Consider the following 13,689-nt stretch of genomic DNA (forward strand, 5'->3'; position numbering starts at 1 on the left):
TAATTGACCCTAATTGGCCATTTAAAAGAGTTTTCACTGTACACATGTTTAGCAAAATTTTTATTAAAAATAAAAAAAAAAAAAATAAACTTTATTGTATTTGTTTAATTATTTTTGTTCATTCAACGTCCGCATTCAATTGAAAAATCATTTTCCAAAAAAGGACATTAAGTACTACTTTAAATTGTTAGTGCATTGTTCAGTAAATTGAGCTCAAACTCTCGTATATGATTTTAGTCAAAAAAATGGTCGAATTTTTGCTGTAATTGACAGATTATGTGCTCATTCTAAGTTAAAATGAAAAAATAAAATAATATTGCTTTGTTGAGTATGTGAAATATGTGAAAAAAATGTTCTTAATATTTAACTTTTCCTAAATTGAGTTAGGACTGTCCTGCCATTTCATATAGCACAAACATACTATCATAGTATCATATATATATATATATATACCATATATACATAGTATAACGCATTTTTGTGAATTACAGGCATTGACGCGGGTTGACGCTTACTTTGATCCTTTATAGTACCATTTTGTAATATTTTATTTTATTGTACATAAATATATACACACATATATATTTTGTGTATTTTATATATATATATATGTACACATATAAATTTACTTATTTAGCACAACATGCTTTCTGTACTTCTTTTTAAGAAAAAGAAAAGGTTTCTGACCGAAAAATTTGATAAAAGACATAATCTCTGTGACATAAGTCACGTCCTTAACTAACTTAAATTTGTTATCAAAAAAATTGCAAAAACCTTCAACACTTTGATGTAATGTATCGAAGTGTAAAAATCTTTTACTTCAACTAAATTTTATAATATTAACTTTTTATTAAATATATTTATATACTTATAAACAACAATTGGACAAAGTAGATTTACTATAAACAAGAAAAATGTGTGATATCTGCAACTATTTCTGTATTTCAAAATATTTTTAATTAAAAATGTACAGTAAATTAATTAATATATTAAAATTAATTAAAATGTCAAATCATATTTAGCTTCAAATAAATTCTATATACAAATATATACATATCATAACATATATATGATATGGACAGATATCGTACATATGTGCAGCATCTGTTCATTGATTATTAATAATTAACTTAAATTTACACAAAATGGAGTTTTTTTTTGTATAATTAGTAAGGATTGTTTATTGACAACAACAATGAACTGATAGGAATAACAATTATAAAATTAATATGAAAGAGCTAAGTATCATTGCAGCTAAAATAACTTTTGTTCATCAAAATAATATTTGGTCGTTCACATTGGCATAAGTTGATTATTCCATATGGAATTGCTTGTGTGTTGACAGTTTACATATAAAACAAAAAAATTTTTGATAATTTCCCTTAAGGGATATATATTTTTAACGGTTGCATGTGACTTTGATTGTCTAATTTCTATTGCTTTATTTTTAAATAATAGTATGTCTCCACTGCTTACTTAGTAAGTTACTTATGTAACTTTACTTATGTAGCGCAAATTTTTAAATTTGAATATAGAGAAAAAAAATAATTCAAAGTAGAGTGAAAAATAATAAACCACAAACCTGAAATCCACTAAAGCTAATAAAACTACTGAATGCCATCCTTTATAGTTACAATAATCAACTTTTAAGATTTCCCAGATACAAATGTTGTCTGGAGCATGTAATTTTTAACATTCGATTTAAAGACAAAATATGCATGATTATCTTAATTTGGGGCAGTATGAACATTTTCGAAATTAACTTAATTTCATTTTTACGAAATTAAGGAAATCTGGCTGTCTGCAGATGATATTAAGATTTTTGCGAATGTAGGGTATGTCTGAAGATAGTGTAACAGAAATTAAGCTACAAAATCTTTAGAAATTCATTCGAGCAATACTTAAAATATTTTAAGAGAATTAAAAAAAAAAACAATGTTTCAATTAAAGTAGGCAATTTTGTTCAAATAATTATAAAGTTTTTTAAAATACTTCAATTTATTTAAATATTTTTTGCTCTTAGTGTTGTTACAAAACTGATCGGTTTGAAAATTTTGTCTAACGAATTAAAAAATAGAGAAATATCATTATGGCCGATGGAGCAGTTGAAGGATCGAGTGGCAATACATCATATGATATGTTTAATGACTCCAGTAATGTTGTGGTCACTGGCAAGAATGTAATTGTTTTTGCTGTTTATAACGCAAATGTTAAATATGCACAGCCACGTGATACTATAACCAGGACTCTCGCTTTGACTAGTCAAATTGTCATGACTTATGCTGGGCACTCTGAAACTGGTAGAGAAATTTGGTTAGAAGCTAAAAAGGAATGCGATGAATCCAGCCATGGCTCCAAAGGACCAACTGTATCCCACATTGCCAATTATGTTGCTGGGCTACTACAGAATGTTGAAGACAATATGTTTACTAATTATGTGATTGCTGGTTTCGACGATGAAGGGTTGAATATCTACAAAATCAATAAATTTGGAATTGAAAATCAAACAAATGCAGCAATTATTGGGTACAAGGAAGATGAAGCCACCAGCTACTTGAACACTCATTATGATCCATATAATGAGTTCGAAGGTGCTGATCTTATTAAGGTTGGTATTGGTTGTCTATTAGCGACTGAGCAATCAATATTGTCGAAGTTTGACATAACAATGCTATATAAGGACAAACCATTGGCTATTCTTACTGTAGATGACGTTGCAGACCACATTGATGCACTCTTCAGCGAAGACAATGATCTACTCAGTCACTGGTTGAGTATTTATTAACTTGGAGGAGGCCGCAAAATCTATCTATAGTTTTACGAACATATGAAAAACCTATTTGATGTTTATTTACTATATTATTTTCAAAGCATTTGTACATTTAAAGTTTTATTTTATAAACTTTTTTATTCGTTATTTGTTTTAACTGAAATTCAATTGTTTTATTTAATTTTTTTTGTTTAACCCATATTGAGTTTATTTATTTTATACATAATTTTTTTATACACATATATCTTCTTGGTGTTTATTTCATCTTTATTTGATGTTTATTTTTTTTTGCTTATTTAATTTTTTGCTATATTGAGAAAGAGTTTTATATTGTGAAAATAATATTATTTTTCACTATAATCACATTTTAATTCAGTAGACTTAACAAATGAAACTCACCTTATACATTTATCATTTTGATATAAATTTCCAAATCAGCACTTAAGCATTTTTACTCTCTATTAACTGCGAGGTTTCTTCATAACCCCTCTCTACGCCTTGGATGGATTTGTATTTATCATTTAAACAATAACTGACCTCAGATCTGCATACCTCTCCGTGGAGCCTATAACCATTCTGAGATTCGATAGCGCGATGTTGGTAAGCTTGTCAGTTTTCGTAAATAATTTCTGGGCTCTATGCTTTCTGTATTTTTTGATCGGATCAATTTTGAGGTCCCTGAGGATGTCATTTGTCCATTGCTTTTGCTGGAACAGATTTGTCTAACACTTTACCTTTTCGGTATAAATTTTTAATTGCCACTTTAAAACTTTTAACTGCAAAGAATTAAATCACTCTATGATATTTCATGTTTTCATTGTTAGAAATACATTCGCAGAACAGATTGATAATATAAATTGACAGATTGAAATGAAATTTTTGGCTATATTCTTGTGAGAGGAAAATTTTTAGAATGACATGGAAGTTTTAATTTTACTACTGATGAATGGATGGCTTGCTGTGAACTAATTAAGCAAGACAAGTATATTTAATAATAATAATTGATTCAATAGTACTTGAATCAGTGTTAGTTCTACAATTGATGAATGGATGACGTATGACCAGCTCATTGAAAGTTCTAATATTTTTGGTAATAATAATTTGTTGCCAAATAAGTGAAATCTATGATGTGTATAGATGTATGGATGGTGATGTATACACTTCATTTGTGATTAAGTATTTTTTAAAATTCAGTCTTTTATGAATTTCATATTCAGCTCACAGCACTTTTAAGTTATTTTATGCAGTTTTTACAGTTCTTAATAATATTTCATTGCTGAGAAAATGATGATATTAATATTAAAAGCATTTTAAATCTGTGAGGCAAAAGGAATTTTAATCGTTAGCTATCAGTAGATAATTTTTTAAAATTTTAGTGCATTTCTGTGCAACTTAATAATTTGAACTTTAATGCATTTTACGAATTCACCTTTTCCCATTACATACGATTACAGTTCGCAGTTCACAGTTCGTAGTTCGTAGTTCGCATCTTTACACTACATAAGAGTAAAGAGCAAATGTAAATAATAAAATTATAAGTAATATAAGTAAATGCATTTTTTAATGTACAAATGCTGCACTTAACTCCTAAAGAACATAAAAACCCTTTTGGCATTTAACCTTTCCGCGTCAAATTTAACATTTACTCACTTAATTTTATTTCATTCCACTTTTACTATTTTTCACTTTTCCTACTTTTCTCACAGGATACCGAATTAAAGCAGATGTTTTCGTATTTATAAGTAAAATGCATTATTTCTGCATTGCACTGCACTGCACTGCACTGCACTGCACTGCAATGCACTGCTCTTTATATTGCAAAAAGATTGAAGGAGAGTTCTGAATTCTTAAACGACTTAAAATATTTCAATCCCCTTGGTTCGTTGGCGGATTATTTGCCGATAATGTGGAGAATTCCATTGGCATGGCGCAAAAAGAAAATCTTTTCTCATTTGTCGGGATTCATATTTATGCGTAAAACAATTTTACTTAAATGAAAATATGAATGGCTCTTAGAAGAAACATAAACGAAAGCAATTTGGTTCTGTTTTCTGTTTGAAAAAATTAATATCTGGAATCGAAAGTGGTAGTGCATAAATCAGTAAAGTGGGAATTTATGTGTACGGATATTAAGGTGCTAAGAAATGCAATGTTTTCCAGAGGACGACATCAATGTAGGATATGCAATGCTGGAATTGCTTCAATTTTACCAAACGAAAGATATCAATCACAACAACAAAATGTATAATAAATATTGGCATAATAAATAGAAAATTAAATTTCTGTGCCAAAACTTAAGTGCAATATGCACTATTTAAACAGTGCTCTTAAATTGTTCTTTAAAGAACATGAATCCACGAACAATTCCCAGAGGAGTGGTACTAAACTAATTAATATGTACTAAATTGACTAATATCATGTTTCCACTGTTTACTCAGTAAGTTACTTAGTTTAATTTAAGATTTTCTCGTTTCCATTGACATAAGTTACTTATTCCGTGCCAAAGAGTTTTTCAGTATCAGAAAATTTTTTTAAAGTTTTAACACAACTTTTTATTTAGAAAAATTTTTCTCAAGAATATATCATACAAAAAATTATATACATAATTAATATATTAAATCATTTATATATAAATAAATATATATATTATAAATCTATTACCAACTAATAGTATATTCACATTGTCTCATTTAGGCGGTTTTGCTCATAATAGCCACTAATGAGAATGATTTACCATACAAAGTGTCTATATAAATGAGCTCATTATCATTAAATCAGCTTATTACGTGCAATATGGTATCTGGGCGGAGCATTTAACAACCGATGAAACCATGGTACCATACTTCGGTCGACATTCTGCTGAAATGTTAATGCTTTAGTAGTTCATTAGATGGACACTTCTGAATTCACTATCGCAACTAATTATAATTTCGTTGAGTCGATTTACATGACAATGGAATTGTTAATTATCGTATTGGGATACAATGAGATTCAATGTTTAGATAGCACTGTAGTAAACGCTTGGAAACTACATTGCTTCGTCGCTGCTTCTAACAATGCAAAACCGATGACTCAGTTAGACTTCAAAAATTTTTTTACCAAAAGCGTTCTTCTTGCATCAGAGGACTTACTTTTCATTACGGAAGCTACCACTTCCGATGATTTGGCAAAGAAAAATCATAATGCATCAGATGATGTATATCGTCCGGGAAATTTACCACTTATAACTGGTATGCACACTACTATAAAATAGAAATTGATTTGCAAAATAGGGATATATAGGGAATAGGGAGAAAATTGAGACATATAGGGACATTCAAATCTCATTAAAAATATGTAATACTGTATTTCATTTTTATAAATAATGTGTATATTGCATTGTTTAGGTTAATGGAAGTCTTATAAGCGGCCTAATACATCGAATAATGCTTTCTTCATCATATATATTCAGTAACTTTTTGGCTCCAGTTCTTACTTTACTAAAAGAAAAACTATTTATGTTTGGGATTTGGTTAAACTAATAAGTTTTTTCATATCTGTTAGTCAGTGAGAAAATGAGGAAAGTATTACTTACACAATCCATAAATGCTTTCTTCTTTCATAACTGTGGGTTCATATAGGAAAATAGAAATGCTACTCATTCATTCTAGCACTGTCTGGCTCACAAAAAGGTAATCACTGTCTTTAGCGATTGCTTCCTTAAATGCTGATTCCATATTTTTAGTATTAATTTTAACATTGCCAGGTTTGAATAGACAACAAATTAATTTGCAGGTCTAAAGTGCGGAACTCATTAACTACGATGAAAAAAATTCTTCTGAAGCTTATTTTTTTATACTAAAGTTATTTCTTCCGACCAAAGTGAGTCTCGTCTATCGAATATATCATGTATCATGTCCAATATTTATTGATTGATCAATTGTACATGTAGACAAATTACTATGTTAGAAACAATGGTATATACTCGAAAGTGTATATATATAAATATAAATATATATATATATATATAAATAGTATACTTTCAATGGAATTGAAGAAATGCAAGAAATGTCTAAATATCAGTGCTTGAAATTGTTTGAGAAGCTCAAACCAAATACTTTATTAAAATACTCGAGCGTACTCGTACATTATGTTAAAGTACTTCATGGTACAAACATATATGTCTATACTATATATACCTGACAACCTTTGTATAAATTGTTCCAACAGCTTCGTATTTATTTTAATCTAATAATAATATGAAAATGTAAGAGAAACGCATTTAATTCATTATTTCAAATAATTCTATTATTTTTTTTTGTAATTATGCTTCACATTTGCTGGTTAAAGAAAAACCACACAAAGGATGACAATCTCTCGAAACTGCTTTATATATTTCATGTTATAAAATATATATGAATATATTTTATAAATTTTGTTTCGTGTAACTTTTATACTCCCATACAAATTTAAGCCCTGTTGGAAAAGTTTTACATAGTTTTAGATAGAATACAATGGAGTAAAGCTATCTTAGATTAAGTGGTTTCAAAATAAAATATACATTTAATATTCTGCGTATATGAACTTACTCTTATAAGGTCCCGGAATAGAGCTACAACGACTAATTCGAATAACAGAATTAAGGACATTCATATATATTATATTGTGTATAAATGATAAGATGTTCATAAGAAGTTTTTACTTTATCAATTTTTACTTTACTTTATCAATATATATTGTACTTCATAAATAATAAATGTTCACCTCTAACTGTAAAAAAATCTGACACCGTGCAATGGGTGGCATACTCTAATACCATGTTTACAATGCTTACTTAGTAAGTGTAACTTCATTAACCATACAAAGAACTTTCGTGCTTTTTAATAGCACATTCACACTGTCTCATTGAGGGGGTTTTGCTCATTATAGCTACTAATATGGCTAATTCACCGTAAAAAGAGCTCATTATCAATGAAATAGCCCATTTAAGGGGAAAAATTTCGAATACAACCCTTAATATTTCTCACAAGGGATATCTCCAAAATTTCCCACAGGAAAAATTTCATAAACTATAAGCTTTGTGCGACACACTCTAGGATCAAAAATGTCTCGGAATATTGAAGTCCTTAAAGCTTGTCTGCCATTGTTACCAATAATAAAATACGGGTTTTCTAATAGGATCCGAAAACAAAACGTCAAAGTGCGGTATGGAAATAAACAGAGAAACCTAAAAGGAAAAAAAATTTTGTTTTCAGAAGATCATCGGGTAAGGGGTTAGAATATTTCCGAAGTAAGCATGCCTGTCATAAGAGGCAACTAAAATCCCGGTGCCACGCCGACAATTGTGCAGAAGTGTACATCGTAGTAAGTGACTGCCCCACTTGCGATACTTTATCAGAGGTATGAATCTGGTACTACGGGTGTCAGTGGCTCGCAGCTTCGGCTGTGGTGCCCAGTTGAGGTTGGACTCGTACTAGCTATGGTTAATATCGAAATTCACGCGGAACGAATCATCAGGTACTGTGATCTAAAGATCAGCAGAGGTTTTAGGTCGACACACAACATCTTCGCATCAAACGAAAATGGAGGTTATGTTCAGCACTGGAAATTCATTGAATTTCGAATGAGGCGTTTATCGGTGCATTGATATATCTGTTTGTAGAACACCGTGGTGTTGAGTTTTTAAGACAGGTAATCATTTAAAAATTCTGGATGTTTCTTAACATTTCTATATTGATATAATCATGGTGAAGATCTCGTATGTATTTTTTTAACTTTTCTACAGTTAATTTCTATAGTTTCTTCGTTGTCGGAAACTTTAGCTACTGGGCTGTACATTCGTCAGTGCCTACTAACAACTAGCATTTGAATTACAATGCAAACAGTGTGTTTGTAGTTATTAGTGAACGTTTGTAGACGAGTGGGAAAACATGCAACAATCAGTATAGAATTGCTTTTAAATCCTCTTTAACGTGTTTTTGGTTTCAATTATGCCAACGTTCTAGCGCAACTTTTGTTAGGCATTATGCAGTGGTCTTATTGTACTTGAAACGTAATCACAACATGTTTTTTCTTACCATGTTTCGTCAACTCATTTATGCAATGGCAACGAAATAAGAAACTCACATATGACTGACAACTACTTGTACAAGTAAGTACAAGTGCAGATACAGATACGAGTATACGAGTGTACGAGTATACGAGATACAACTGCAAAGATATTGTTTCATAAGAGTGTTCCGAAAGTATGGTGTTTCGGTGTACATGTACGGGTATCTGGCCTTATTGCCGTTTCCGTTACCATAGCCGTAGATGTTACTATTGTCCTTGTCAACATGGATACGTCTTGATAATATGACTAAATGTTCAAACTTAAACACGCATATACAATCCCGTTAAACTGTTTATACACATATATCCATACGGTTGTATCATGCGTTTCTATGGATATTTGTTGGATTCTTTTCCTTTTTCTTAAATAAATGGACGAATGTATTTTTCACATGACCATTGAATGTAGAAAATCGTTTTCGGTTTAGCTTCAGGTTTCCTGTAATTTCTTTGTAATTGTAACTGTAATTGTAGGTGAACCTTACTCCTGTTAAGCCGAACTATTGTTCGTAACGACAAGTAGTCGTTTTGATATCCTAATCCTATTTGCAAAGGTAAACTAATATAAATAAAGTAACTTTATGGACAATCAAAAACCATACAAAAACATAAAACTGGTAACTGTGGTTCAAAACTTTCGCAAAAGCAGGTGTGAACGCAATAATTTTTGCTACTTTATTTAAAAATTATTAAGACTTTTGCATTGAGTTTATGTTTTTATTAAAATATCTTAAACATAATAATGATTTTTTTTTTATAAATAATTTAAAATGACGGTTAAAATCACAATAAAAACTCTCGTGTAAATATAGTCTAACTGGGAACCCAGAAATTTTGCTCTCTTCTATCAAATGATTTAAGAATGATGATTACCGCTTGACAATTGAGATAAATTGATATTCTCGATATATCAATATAAGTAAACCCCAATAATTTTTTTAGAATCATTTTTTAATCTTTCATCTCACACTGTACAAACGAAAGTATTGTACTAATGGTAAACATATTAGCTAAGTACTTCTTCTCATGATCACCCCACGCTTGACAGAACCCCTTTATCAGCTTTATGATTTTTCTTACTTAAATTTTTGCTAGTCGAAATTATGGTGTAGTACAAACTATCTAATTGAGCTGCGTGAGATAGGGTCGCACTAGTATTGTCAAAAATAAAACACGTCTTTATATTAATATTGATGCATATATGTTACATATGTATAATTGTTTAGTATAAAATACAGTATGTTAGTAATTGTACGAAATAAACTTAATGTCTATGTGCCGCGGTTGCACAACCTCACTTGCCGATGTTCGCCAATAAACTGACTCTCTTTATTTTTGACGGTACTTACTAACTGATCTTTTTTTGGTGTTATATTAAATTATGCTGACACTATTAATATTGTTTGTGCAATGAAACCAGATGGTTATAAATAATTGGTAAGTTAGATAGGATAGGAATAAACGGGGTACTAGCTGCCGACAGAGCAGAGCACTGAGTCCAAATTGATCTTTTTTGCTGTAACAGACCCTAACCGAACAGAAGATATTCCGCCTTTCGAATGAAGGCCAGAATGTCGGCCGAATGAGGATCTCCTAATGTCAGAAGAGGAGAGCAGCTCTCCACTCAGTGAACTCCTTTTGACCCAGATCAAGGCTGGACAGTCACAGAGAATGTGACTGTGGTAAATTAGATATTGAAGAAGTAAATTTTAAAAAAAATTCAGAGCTAGTCAATGACATGATAGCATTTTAGATAAAATATTATCACGAGTTTGTGTCTTAAATAAAAACTAAAATCTTCTATCCTTTTGCTATAATTCCAAATCAAAAACATATAACTCTTATTTGAGTCCCATTAATATATATATATACGCGTATAAAGCTAGGTAGAATTGGTTGCTATGCATAAGCCCCTGACATAGTAAGTAGAGCACTATTGGGATTTCATTAGTGGGGTTTCATTTCCATAGTACTTTAATATTTTTACATGGTTTCAGTAAATACCTAATAACTTGAACCAATGTACGGTATAATTTAATAGGTCTTTCGTCTTCACCGATTACTTCCCTTTTACTTAAGTTGCAATATTTGAAATCTCTAAAAAGGTTAGTTCCAGTTCGAGAAGTCTTATTAAATATACGAAGCAGACTTGTATCATTGAATTAGAATATTTATTGATATTTGAAGTTAGAGCATCGGACCTATTCTGGGCACTTGACAGATTTGTCAAATTCTTTAATAAAATTTTTGATTATTATAAAGTAGAAAGCTTTTTGGTATTCTGGACACATCTTGACAAATTTCAAAGCTTAAGTACCTAGTGCTTCTCACCACACTATGGTGTAAAGTGTTTTGTATAGAAAACTGTTCGTAATTGTTCGTAATTGTTCGTAACTGTTCGTAAAAAATGCTTGTAAAGAGCACATATTTTAAGTTACCAAAGGTATTTTCCATGCATTCAAATAACAATAAAAAATATGCTTGTAAAGAGTGTATATTTTAGTTAAGAATATTTGTCATGCATGCAAAAAATAAAAAATGCTTAAAAAGAGCATATTTTTATAGTTGTCAACAGCATTTGTAGTATTGACAACTAACAAGGAAAAGAGCTTTTATTTATGTCACAGAATACCAAAACCTTTACAGTAGTCAATTTTGACAAGTGTCAATGTTTGACAAGTTTATAAAGTACACAGAATAGGTCCGATAGTATATATATAGTTATATATTCTTTTCATAGAACCAAAGTCTTTTTAAATATACGAAACGAAGTATAATTTCAATAATTTAGAAAATTGGCTTACATCCTTTTTAAAGCTCATTCCTTTCTTTTATGGTTAAATGCTGATTTTCGTAACTGTATGTGTGGATGTGCGTGAGTGTGTATGTGCGTGTGTGTGTATGTGTGTGTACATATTTAATTTTCGTTTTACAAATTTCAGTCCTTGACTTTAATGATTAACCTTTTGGGTCAAATCCCTAAATACTTGATGAGGTGCACCGTGGGCGGCGGCGCTATGCCATCAAGAGATTCCAGGTTTTTAGTGAATTTTTATATGAGCCCAACGTTGTGTTTTTAACATGAAACTAATTAATGCGACCACACGCGAAATTATCACCGACAATGCAATTACACGAGAACTGCCAGGGCTGCTGCATCAACTGCTGCTGCTGCTGCTGCTGCTGCCGCTTTCGGCTTTGATGTAGTTGTTGGTGTTGCTGGTGCTGTTGCTGCTGGTGTTGCACTTTATGTTGCCGATGTTAGCAGCAGCACTTGTTGGAATTGTTGGTATTGTTGGTGCTGGGTGTTGCTGCTGGTATTTAAGCGTTTACAATGTGTGTGGCACAATTTGCCACATGCATTGATTTGTGTTGCAAAGTATGTGGCATGCTTTCACGTTGCAAGGACATTCCATGGCGTTTAATTTCGCAGTGATTAAATTTGCAAAATACTTGTCAGCGTATGTCAATATGCGGCGTAAATGCCTTTTGCCTCGTCAATAAGAGCGTTTTCGTTCAAATTGTGTACACGTAAATGGTTACGGTGGCAGCGAGGCGATGGTAGGCGATGGTAGGCGAGGGTAGGCGAGGGTAGGCGAAGCTGCTTAACAACATCAACCTCGACATCAATTGCAACTCTGAATGCTGAATGCTGTGCGTCACATTTGCGTTGAGTTGAGTTCAGTTCGTTAAAATACAATTTTTATCCTTTTTTGCGTTTTAATCCTTTCTTCTTCTCTTTTTCTTTGTTTTGTTTTTTAAATATGTAAAGTGCACAAACACTAGCGTGTCGTACATGAGCGGCACAACATACGTACGTATTCGTAAGTGTGTGCATATGTGTGCACACCATATGCTTGCATGTGTGTGTTTATAATTGTGCTGTGGTTTTTAATTGAATAAACATTGACGAGCAACAGAGGAATTCAGCTCAAGATTGTCAGGATGCCAATTAAATGAGAATTTTAATGAGGTTAATGAAAAGAGGCAAAAAGGATCAATGCTTGTGCAGATATATCTTATTAATAAGTCTGCAAACAAACGTCGTTAATATATAGAAACACACGCTTCGCTTATTGATGCATTTACAAATAGCACTTAGACCAAATACCTTCCTTACGCATACATACATATATACATATATATATATATATATATAATCCCAAATATATATGGGATTTGGGATGTTTGAATTTTGCTTATTTGGGATTTTCTGAAGAACTATGAAGAACTATGATATATATACTCAGAAAATAAGAAGTAACAGGAAGAAGAAATGTGATATATATAGAAAATCCGAAGTAACAGGAAGAAGAAATGTGATATATATACATATATACACTCAGAAATTCCCAAAAAAGTAAAATCAGCAGAAATGTGATATATATGCATATTTATATATACTTATATATACATATATATAACTAATATATATAACTAATGATATAACTAATTAAAAGATAGCAATTTTCATGTCAAAAACTTTTAAAAAAATTATATCATGGAATACCAGTCTCAGTAACTGTTTTTCCTGAGTGAACAAATATAATAATTTTCAGTGAAAATTAACGAAAGCAGTGATTAATGAAATGCAAATTAAATTTAGCACACTGACCGAAAATTTCTATAAAAAAATATTTTTAAAAAATCAGTAAAAACCCAGATAAGCTATCGCAAAGCACTGTTTATAGAAATATTCTTCGAAAATTACACTTACATTTCATATAAAATTATAAAAAAATATTGAAGGAAAAAAAATTATTATTTTTCATCAATTTATAGTTGTAAACTTTTTATTAAATTAATTATTAATTAACTATTTTAATGAC

This window comes from Teleopsis dalmanni, chromosome X (assembly GCF_002237135.1).
Source record: "Teleopsis dalmanni isolate 2A chromosome X, ASM223713v2, whole genome shotgun sequence".
Lineage (NCBI taxonomy): Eukaryota > Metazoa > Arthropoda > Insecta > Diptera > Diopsidae > Teleopsis > Teleopsis dalmanni.